This window comes from Dipodomys ordii, unplaced genomic scaffold, assembly GCF_000151885.1.
Source record: "Dipodomys ordii isolate 6190 unplaced genomic scaffold, Dord_2.0 Scaffold131, whole genome shotgun sequence".
NCBI classification, from domain to species: domain Eukaryota; kingdom Metazoa; phylum Chordata; class Mammalia; order Rodentia; family Heteromyidae; genus Dipodomys; species Dipodomys ordii.
This window is the reverse complement of record NW_012267347.1, coordinates 3,760,804-3,771,617: the sequence shown is the minus strand read 5'-3', so window position 1 is coordinate 3,771,617 and position 10,814 is coordinate 3,760,804. Positions and strand designations below refer to the sequence as shown.

Sequence of the window (10,814 nt, the reverse complement as noted above, 5' to 3'; positions counted from 1 at the left end):
CCTTCAGTTATGAAGGAGAGTTTAGCTGGGTACAGTATTCTTGGTTGATAGTTGTTTGTCTTTAGGGCATGGCATATATCATTCCAGGCTCTTCTTGCTTTGATTGTCTCTGCTGAGAAATCTGAGATATAATCTGTGAATTATAATGTGATGCTGGGATGTCCTATTCTCGTCTGGTCTATTTGGGGTTCTAAAAGCTTCTTGTATTGAATAGGCCTATCTTTTTGCATGTTTGGGAAGTTTTCTGCTAGGATTCTGTTAATCAAATTTCCTGGACTATTAACATCTGTCTCTAGGTGATCCTCTACACCCATTATCCTCAGGTTAGGCCTTTTGATGGTGTCTTCCAAGTGTTGAATAGTCTATTATATTTCTTGGATTTGTCTTGGATGGTGTATGTTCTTTCTCTATAATACCTAGGCTGTCTTCAATCCCTGAAATTCAATCTTCTGCATGGTCTCACCTACTATCAAGACTTCCTACTTTGTTTTTTATTTCTTTTCCTTCTAATTGGTCGGCTTTGATGGCTTCAAATTCTTTGTTGGAGCTTTGTTTTAGATCTTGTATGAACTTATTTACTTCCTTAATTTGGTGTTCAGTGTTTATTCTCAAATCACTTAGTTGATTGGTTATGGTTTCCTTGGACTCCCATTCCTTCTGTTGGGTTCCATTCAGCATTCCCTTTGTGGTCTCTCTGGCTTCTTTCAGCTCTCTATTTATGGATTCCATGAATGCCTTTAGTGATCCTTGTGTATTCTCATCCTGCTCTCTGAATTCCTGTATTACTCTTTGTTAGCTTCCTCACGATCATGCAATTCCTATAGTTCTCTTTGAGTGTTCTGAGCCTCCTCATGCCATTCCTGACTTTCTCTTTGACTGATCTCAGCCTGCTCATAGCGTTTCTTTATTTCTCTTTAAGTGTTCTCAAGCTGCTCACGCAATTCCTGTATCAATCTTTGAGTAGCTTCCTCACGCTCATCATGTGTGTTTTTGTAGTGAGTTAGAAACTGTTAGTCTCACTTTACAAGTGTGGAAATAAAAGTTTTAAGAAGTTTTCTTGAAATTTGGCTAGGCTCCATACTTAATATTTAAATATTTTAAATATCTAACTAACCTCTTATATTAATATAATATTTACATAACATCTCAAAACTTAACTAAAGGGGCTGGGAAGGTGCCTCAGTGGTAAAGTGCTTGCCTCACATGCATGAGGACCTGGGTTCAATACCTCAGCACCATATAATCAGTAAAAGCAGGAAGTGGCGCTGTGGCTCAAGTGGTAGAGCACTAGTCTTGAACTGAAGAGCTGACAGCTCCTAGGCCCAGAGCTCACAACAGACAAAAAAGAAAAAGAAAAACTTAACTAGACTGAACACATAAAATTTAGCCAAGCTTAGTAGTTTTATTTAAACCTTATTGTAAGGAAAAAGAAATGAAATCTGTAGTGTGTACAAAAAGCATAAAGAGAAAGGAACCAAAGCACATTACTACCAAAAAAACCCAAAAAACCAAATACCAAATAAATCAACTAAAGCTCAATTGGTTAAGTTTGCCTAGCAAATATGAATCCCATAATACGTATACCAAGAAAATAAAGAAAGGAAGCCAGGCACTGGTAGCTCACACCTGTGGTCCTAGCTACTCAGGAGGCTGAGATCCAAAGATCGCAGTACAAAGCCAGCCCAAGCAGGAAAGTCTGTGAGACTCTTATCTCCAATTAATCACCAGAAAACCGGAAGTGGCAGTGTGCTCAAGTGGTAGAGCACTCACCTTGAGCTACAGAGCTCAAGGACAGAGCCCAGGCCCAGAGTTCAAGCCCCATGAGAGACAAAAAAAAAAAGAGCTGTAAAACAGTCCAAAAACAAGTTAAAATGGTAACAGAATTTTCTTAGCCAATGAATTACTTCGATTGGAATGTGGATTTCATTGTCTAGTCAATGGATTAAAAAAAACAAGAAATAAAACAATATGGTGGCTCCTGCCTGTAATCCTTGCTACTCAGGAAGCTAAAATCTGAGGATCACAGTTCAAAGCCAGACTGGGCAGGAAAGTCTGTGAGATTCTTAATCTCCAACTAATCACTGAAAAGTTAGAAATAGTTGTGGCTCAAGTGATAGAGTGAACAATCTAAGACAGAACACATTTGAGGTGTCTTGGGGTATCTAGGTGAGAGTTAAGAGCTAGATCCTGGGCTCAGTGAGTCATAGTCATGGTTGGGAAGATGACCCTGAGGTAGCTGACCTGTGGGGGGACCCAGTATGGGTTTGCCCCATCCTCTGTGTGGCAAGACAGGGCTGGCAGAGGCTTAAAGAGAAATTTCTCACTTCTAGGCCATCAAGTTTGTCTCTAACCTAAGGTAAATGCAAGTATTTGCATAGGAGAGCTCCATTAAGAGCTGTGTTATGTATGTACATATGTCTGTCACATTTTTAGGCAGCGGTGACAGTTGTAGACCTTGTAGAATGAGAAAAAGAAAATAACAATGAAAGGGGGAGAAATAGAAAGAAATGACTAAACTCAGAGGGCTAAGGCTTGCTCTATGGTGTGGGATGGGGAGAGCATGCCTACTGGCTGGCATAAAACTAAAGCGATCGTTAGCCTGAGGAAGCAGGTTAGGGTGGAGGTGGTGGGGGTAGGTTGGTGTGAGAAGCCCAGCTACAAGTGCCAGCGGGGAGAAGACCAACCAAGAAGTCAGGCATATACTGGACCAGGTGCTACCATGCCTTATGGTGTGTGTATTGTGGAGGCTGGGTCTTTTGTATGTTGATCAATGATTTCCTGTGCATATAGTTCCACCCCTGTGGGTGGCTCACAAGCAATGTGCTTTCTCACTTCTCTTGCTGCTGACCATTTGTTTCTTCAGCAGCTCATCAGATAAGAAGGCAGCTGTGATGGCTTCCTGCTCTGACTGCCACCTGGGCTGGGTGCCCAGGGTCCTGAGCGCAGTCACCTTGCTTTGTAAGTGCCTTTGGGAGCTGTTTTCTGGGGAGGGCTGGCTGTTCAGTTTTGCTGTCTTTGAAAAGCAAAAAGAGGAAACTGTCCCACTACAGTTCACATATGGAGAGTTTCTGTTTGGCTTCCCTTTGTTTCAGTAGAGTACTAGGATGAATAAAAAGATGGAAAGGAGGTTTTTGGGGGATAAGGGAGCTCAACCGAGGAGGCAGCCCTGGACTGCATGGAAGAAGCCATTGGCAGGGAGCTGCCTTTGTGGCCTGGGGAAAGGGAGGGATGGAGACAGACAAGTTTGTTACTAGGAGTGGGGATGTGTGGCTGCCGGGTCTGGACACTGTGGGTCCTTACCCACACTGTATGTGTGTGGAGGATAGGCCCACCAAGACTTCTGCCCTCTGAGCTAGATCAGAAACTCTCTTCTAGGGCTCCTTGAACATTTCCATTTAACAAGGAGATTGCTGGGCTTGGACTTAGTCTCAAGTAGGTCATTGGCAAGAAGATATCCCTGGAGGTCAAGCATGTCTTCACTTTCCTTGTGACTGTCAAGCACTGGTGGCTCATGTCGTCTCCAATCCTACTAGTTATGCAGGAAGCTGAAATAAAAGGATTGTGGTTTGAAGTCAGCTAGGGAAAAAAAAAAGTTTGTGAGACTTCTAATTAACCAGCAAAAAGCTGGAGGTGGAACTGTGGCTCAGTGGTGGCAGAGTGCCAGCGTTAAGTAAAAATGCTAAGAGAGAGTACCTTGGCCCCAAGTTCAAGCCCGGATACGGGCACACACACACACACACACACACACACACACACACACACACACACACGACTTCTGACCTATGCATTCTACTTCTGTGCTAGTTTTCATTTATAATGGGCAGGATTAATAGTGTAGGATGAAACAATTTATGATCAATGTGCTTTCTCCTTTACTCCACTCTGAAATACTGCTCCATTGTTGGAAAAAGATCTGTATGGAAAAATCCTGCACAAACAGACTGCCCTCATTAAATTGGGAATGACTGAACAACCTGGAGACCCTGTGTATTAGAATAGCACAGAGGTGTAAGCAATACTTATAGCTATTTGTGTAGCGTGGCATGACAGGAAGTTTCAGTTCTAAAATAGAACGTTCTAGATTGGACACTCAACTCCAGAGCATCATGATTCAGGTGAGGGTTTGTGATATTTCCCTTTAAAAGCAGGGCCTCTTTACAGGGTCCATGACTTCAATTGCAAAATAAAAATTTATGCACAAGTCACACAGTAAGAAACCTTGGCAGAGCTTTATTGAGTAAGCAAGCAAGCAACTGGTAAGCAGACTAACACTAAACTTAAAAGGAACTCTAATGGAGTGTGGATGGCTCAAAGGGAGATTCAGTTTTCTGACAACAGTCTGACTTAAAGTTATGTATAGGTAATAGCTTAGCTTTTGCTCTTTATTGCTCTTTTTTTTTTCTTTTTTTGTTTTTGAGTCCAGTCATGGGGCCTGAACTCTGGGCCTGGGCACTGTCCCTCACTCTTCTGTTCAAGGCCAGCACTCGACAACTTGAGCCACAGCGCCACTTCTGGCTTTTTTCTGTTTGCTTATGTGGTGCTGAGGAATCAAACCCAGGGCCTGATGCATGCAAGGCAAACACGCTACCACTGAGCCACCTTCCCAGCCCTCTTTATTGCTCTTGATGTTACACTTTTACTGCTTGGGCTCATGGTTTCTGAGACTAACCAGTACTTTAAATATATGACCATTATGTTTGGGCATCTCTTTTAGGAAGGAATGTTTATATATATATATATATATATATGCATATATGCACACATATATATATGCATATATGCACACATATATATATGCATATATATACACATATGCATCTCACATTTTAGAGCACATTAATTGTTTTGGGCCAGAAAGCAAGGTCAGATAAAAAAAAAAAACCAAACTGTTCTTGCTCTTTTTGTTTTCCCTCATATTAACTTTGCAGCTAGTGAAGGAGTAGAAAGAAGATAGTGCTTCCATGTTTCTAAGTACATTGTTTCTAAATGCCTGGCTGCCATTTCACATGACTCATTTTCCCTAGTTTATCCTGTCTCAGTAGGTTCCAACATGTCATGTGTGGCTAGCTTCTAAAATAGGATGGATAAAGGTGTTGGACAGAAAGTGGGGATGACATAGGCAAAAAAACAGGAAGAGGCCAAGAAAGCATTTCAGCCTGTTTTTTGGGTGAGATATGAGATTTAAAAACAGGAGGAACTGGATCAGATATGGCTGCTTTTACCAATATCTTAGAATTGATCTGCAGGAGCATGGTCAACAGAAGAGTAAGAATGTCTTTAGTGCCTGAGGTGTAGCTTTGAGTGTTGTCAGACAGTATTTATCTATCCCTCCTGTCCTTCCTGGAACCCAAATAGCTCTAATGGTGACTACATGAGTAAATGGCTCAGAGCAGCACCAGGTACAGGATGGAGAGAGGATGCCAAGCCTTTCTTCTGCTTTTAGTAAGCCATGGGCCTGAGTAAGGAGTTGGTGCTTTTTAGCAAACACCATTTCCAAGTATTTGTTCTATTTCTCTGAGGTAAGGTACATAATCTTCCTCAGCAAGATTCAGGACATGAAGTCCTATAAAGTCCTTATTTTACAAAAAGGCAAGTAGTCTCCAGAGCTAGGGAAATAAAATAAAAAAACCAATAGCAGCTGGGTGCTGGTGGCTCACACCTGTAATCCTAGCTACTCAGGATGCTGAGATCTGAGGCTCATGGTTCAAAGGCAGCCCTGGCACTAAAGTCCAATCAACCACTAGAAAACCAGACATGGCATTGTTTCTAAATGCCTGGCTGCCATTATCTCCAATAACCCACTAGAAAACCAGAAGTGGCATTGTAGGTCAAGTGGTAGAGTGATAGCCTTGAGCTGAAGAGCACAGGGACAGCACCTAAGCCCAGAGTTCAAACCCCATGCCAACAACAACAACAACAACAAACTAATAGCAAAATAATTAAATGAGAAATCACAGAAACTATTTAAGCACATAGAGATTGAATTGAACTATACACTTTTAAATAATTAATGATGCCATTGAAGAATGCAAGGAGGAAAATTAAAAATTTCTAGAATTAAGTGAAAATGAATGTAGAACACAACAGAGCCAGTTCTAAAAAGGAAGATTTTAGCCATCAATGTATATTAAAAAATCAGACAGCTGGATGCTAGTGTCTCATGCTTATAAACGTAGCTACTCAGGATGCTGAGATCTGAAGATCACAGCTTGAAGACAGCCTTGGCAGGAAAGTCTGTGAGACCTTCATCTTTAATCATGAAAAAGCCTAGCTGGATACTGGTGCCTACTCGGGCAGCTGAGATCTGAAGATCTCGGTTCAAAGCAAGCCAAGGCTGGAACATCCATGAGACTTATCTCCAATTAACCACCAGAAAATTGGAAGTGGTGCTGAGGGCTCAAGTGGTAGAGCATTTGCCTTGAGCTGAAGAGCTCAGGGATAGTGCCCAGGCCTAGAGTTCAAGCCCCACAACCAAAAAACAAAACAAAAAATGCCTGTGACCCAAGTAGTAGAGCTCTAGCCCTGAGCTCAGGGACAAGCTGGGCTCAGGTGGCTCAGGCCTGTAATCCTAGCTATTCACAAGTCTGAGATCTGAGGAATGAGATTCAAAGCCAGCCCAAACAGGAAAATCCATGAGACTCTTATCTCCAATTAACCACCAGAAAACTGGAAGTTGGTGCTGTGGCTCAAGGGGTAGAGTGCTTGCCTTGAGCTGAAGAGCTGAGGGACAGCACCCAGGCCCAGAGTTCAAGCCCCATGACTGACCAAAAAAAAAAAAAGAAGAAAAAAAAGCTCAGAGTTAGGGCCTAAGCCAGACCCTGAGTTCTCAGGACTAGCAGAAGAAACAGAAAAACACCTAGTGGTGCTGTGTCTCAAGCAGTAGAGTGCTCACCTTGAGCTGAAGAGCACAGGGAAAGTGCCCAGGCCCAGAGTTCAAGCCCATCTACCAAAAAAAAAAAAAAAAGAAAGAAAGAAAAAAAAAAAGCTCAGGGTCAGAGCCTAAGCCAGGCCCTGAGTTCCAGCCCCAGGAGTAGCAGCAGAAAAAAAAAAAAAAACAAACCAAAAACACTCCCCAGCTCCTCCCCACAAACTGACTCCACATTATCAGCCTTCATTTATTTAATGTCCTATATCCATCAAATTGGGTGATGACAGTCAGTACTGGAAAGGCTGTGAGAAAATGGGAACTCTCCTAGAGGGTGCATGGGAATGTAAACATAAGCAACGAGTTTGGGGGACAAGTGATAGCTTCTCAAAATTGTAACTATCCAGTGTACTTTGATCTTGAAATTGTACTTGTAATAAAAATATAGATATGTACATAGTCGGGTCGTGGGGCCTGAACTCGACCTGGGCGCTGTCCCTCAGCTCTTCAGCTCAAGGCTAGCACGCTACCACTTGAGCCATGGCACCACTTCTGGCTTTTTTTTGTTCTGCTTCTGTGGTGCTGAGGAATCAAACCCAGGGCCTCATGCATGCAAGGCAAACATTCTACCACTGAGCCCCCTTCCCAGCCCTATATGTATATCTTTAAGTAGTTGTACAAAGAGGTCTCAATTCAAGATGCCAGTTTATGAGGACAAAGCATTTTGATGGATGCCACCCCTTCCACCCTTCTTCCTCATCTCTCCCAACCCCATGCTTCCCCTCAGCTTACCTGGCTCCATTTTCTTCTATGTACATGAATATTATGACTACATTTGCCCACCCTTCCTGTTTTGATTTGTCTGATCCTGCTCCCCTTGACTTTACCCTCCCTCCAACCACACAATCTCCAACTTCCTCTTATTCAGTTTGTTAAAGTGTAAGATCATTGTTGACAGGAGCTACACCATTGGAATCTTCCCCGGCATATACTATATACTTCAATGTATTTTTGTCTATATGAATAGATGTACAATTTGCATCTAACTTCCGCATTTGAGAGAAAATATGTGCCCTTTGCCTGAACCTGACTCACTTCATGTAGCATAATTTTTCCAGATCCCTTATATTAGTATAAGATAAGCCATGTGCATGCTCAAACATTCATGTTTAATTAAGAATGCCAAAACAAAAACTCCTGCTTATCATCAACCCCCTCACTTCCTAATTTGTGTTTGGTAGAGATGTGCTTAAGTATAAAAGCAACTAAAGGTAAGCAATGTCAAATGGGGCTTGTGGGAAACTTGCTCTGCCTTCTGCTGTTTTCTCCTGTCTAGAACATATAGCTGATGGCTGGAGTTCCAGTAGCCTTTTTGTGATCTTGAAAATAGAAGCCACATACCAAGCAAGGTACAGAGTAATGTAAGGCACCTGAAACCTTGCTACTTCAGAGTGACCATGGCTATCCTGCTTAGTTTACCTACAGTGTGTTTTTGGACACAAGAGAAAAATAAAGCAATATCATGATTGTTTGTTAATTAAGCCTCTCTTATTAGCAGCAAAGTATTTTTAGCGGACCTGGATGTTTGTGGTGACATCTATTTAAAGCAAGATTAATGTAAAAGATCCAAGTGTCCCTATTTTTCATCTAATTGCAATCCTAATACTTTCTCTGCACTCCAGCTCAAGGTGAGCAATCAACAGCTTGAGCTGCAGTACCATTTCCAGTTTTCTCGTGGTTTACTGGAGATAAGAGTCTCATGGCCTTTCCTACCCAGGCTGGCTTTGACCGTGATCCTCAGATCTCAGCCTCCTGAGTAGCTAGGATTACAGGTGTGAGCCACCAGCTCCCGGGTGTAATCTTAATACTTGTGAAGCTCTCGTTCTTAGTTACAATTGCCTTCTGAATTCCCATGCTTCTTTTCAGTATTTCTATAGCACCCTAAAAATACGGAGGTGGCAGAAGTAGCACAATGAAGCTCAATAGCACAGGTAAGTAAAATTAATAACAACAAAAAATCATTTCCAAGCCAGGCCCTGGTGGCTCACAGATGTAGGCCTACCTACTCAGAAGGCTGAATTCTGAGGCCTCTGGTTTCAAGCCAGCCCAGGCAAGAAAGTCTGTAAGACTCATATCTCCAGTTAACCACCAGAAAAAAGGAAGTGGTGCTGTGGCTCAAGTGGTAGAATGTTGGCCTTGAGCTGAAGAGCTGAGGGACAGTGTCCAGGCCCAGAGTTCAAGACCCATGACTGACAAAAAAAAAAAAAAAAAGCTAGAAGGGAGCTGTAGTTCAAAATGGTAGAGCACTGCTCTTGAGCAAAATGTTGCTCAGGGACAGTACTTAAGGTCTGAGTTCAAGCCCCATGACTGACAAATTATATTTATATATATATAATATATATATGTGTGTGTGTGTGTATGTGTGTGTATGCTTTTCTACACACAGCATCATCCTTTTTTTTCTTAAACAAATTGGGATCTGGCCACCTTATCACACATTCTCAAGCCTCTGGAGAGCCAAAATTTGTAATGCAAAAAAAATTTGTTCATAGGAATACAGCTGGACCCATTGCAACAATGAGATGTACAAGTCGTTATGTGGAAAAACGAACTTTACAACTTTGGTGCGGGGGTGGGGAGGGGGAGCATGATGAGAAGTGATGGAATGAGGAAACAAAGGAGGAGGCAACAATGCTTGATAAGAAATGTACTCATTACCGTGCCCATATAATTGTAACTCCTCTGTACGGCATTTTTACAATAAAATTTTTTTTTTAAAATTTATTTTAAGGGAAGTCATCAAGTAAATAAGAATCAATAATTATAAAATATATATAATGCCCTAAATTGCCAATTCTATCCAGCAGATTTTGGGGCAATGAATTAGAAGATGCCCATGTAGTGATATCTCAGAATATTGTGTATTAAATAATTAAGATTCAAATTACCACTGTAACAAATTTAACTGATGGATATGGTTAAGCTGCTGTTCTTTCCCCAATCTTGCTAGCTCAAGGCAAACTTGAAGGAGTTATAGGAAACTAGACAAAAAGCACATTCCCAGGGTTAGAAGACAAAAAAAAATCAGGACATACTTAAACAGTGAGATTTCTTCATTAAGATAAGTACATACTGGGGCTCTGTCTTTTGACAAGAATGAACTCAAAAGGTCAAATCCTCATAAGCCTGTGTGTTTTAGACATAGGATATAAAAAACATTCAGCCAGTGGTTTTCCATTCGTTTCCATCGTACTTGAAGCACACAGTCAAATCTGCCACCAGTTCCTTCCCCATGGGCTCTAAGATTCCCACAGTAAATGATTTCAAGAAACTAAGAAAGTAGGGGAAATGGAAAGAATGAGGGAGAGGAGGCAAGGAAGAAGAGGGATTCTGGTTGTGCAATCCCATGAAATATATATTACTTGATTTGTGACTTCTACATTTTATTTCATTTTTCCTTTGCTAGTCCTAGGTTTGAACTTGAAGGAGCAAATGTAAACCAAGGTAGAAAGTAACCCAAAGAAAGTAACCCAAAAGACCAGGCCGACAGAGTCAAGTAGAAGGAAAGATTTATTGCCAGCAGAGCTGACAAGGCCAAGTTCTCATGAGGAAAGGGAGAAAATGGTGCCCTCTGGCTCCTTGGAGACCCTTATTATACCGAGGGGCCAGAAGTGGGAGGTGCCTCACCTACTGCCCTGGTGCTGCCATCCAGGGCAGGGATTAGGTCTGCCAGCAGAATTCAGGGTGGGCCTGGGCATTGTCCCTAAGTTTCTTTTGCTCAAGGCTAGCATTCTACCACTTGAGCCACAGTGCCACTTCCAGCTTTTTCTTTTATTTTTTTTTATGTGGTACTGAGGAATGGAACCCAGAACTTCATGTATGGTAAGCAAGCACTCTACCACTGAGCTACATTCCCAGTCCTTCTCCTTCCTTCCTTCCTTCCTTCCTT

At 42.0% G+C, this 10,814-nt stretch overlaps 1 protein-coding gene across 1 annotated transcript in view; it reads left to right on the top strand.

Moving 5' to 3' along the window:
* Nucleotides 1-2,926: 2,926 nt before the first annotated feature.
* LOC105996397 (T-lymphocyte surface antigen Ly-9-like) overlaps nucleotides 2,927-10,814 on the top strand; it is a 27,587-nt gene continuing 19,699 nt past the window's right edge. Inside the window, exon 1 of the mRNA XM_013030478.1 lies at nucleotides 2,927-2,958. The gene's annotated coding sequence lies outside the window, so the exon portion shown is untranslated. The remainder of the gene's footprint in view (nucleotides 2,959-10,814) is intronic.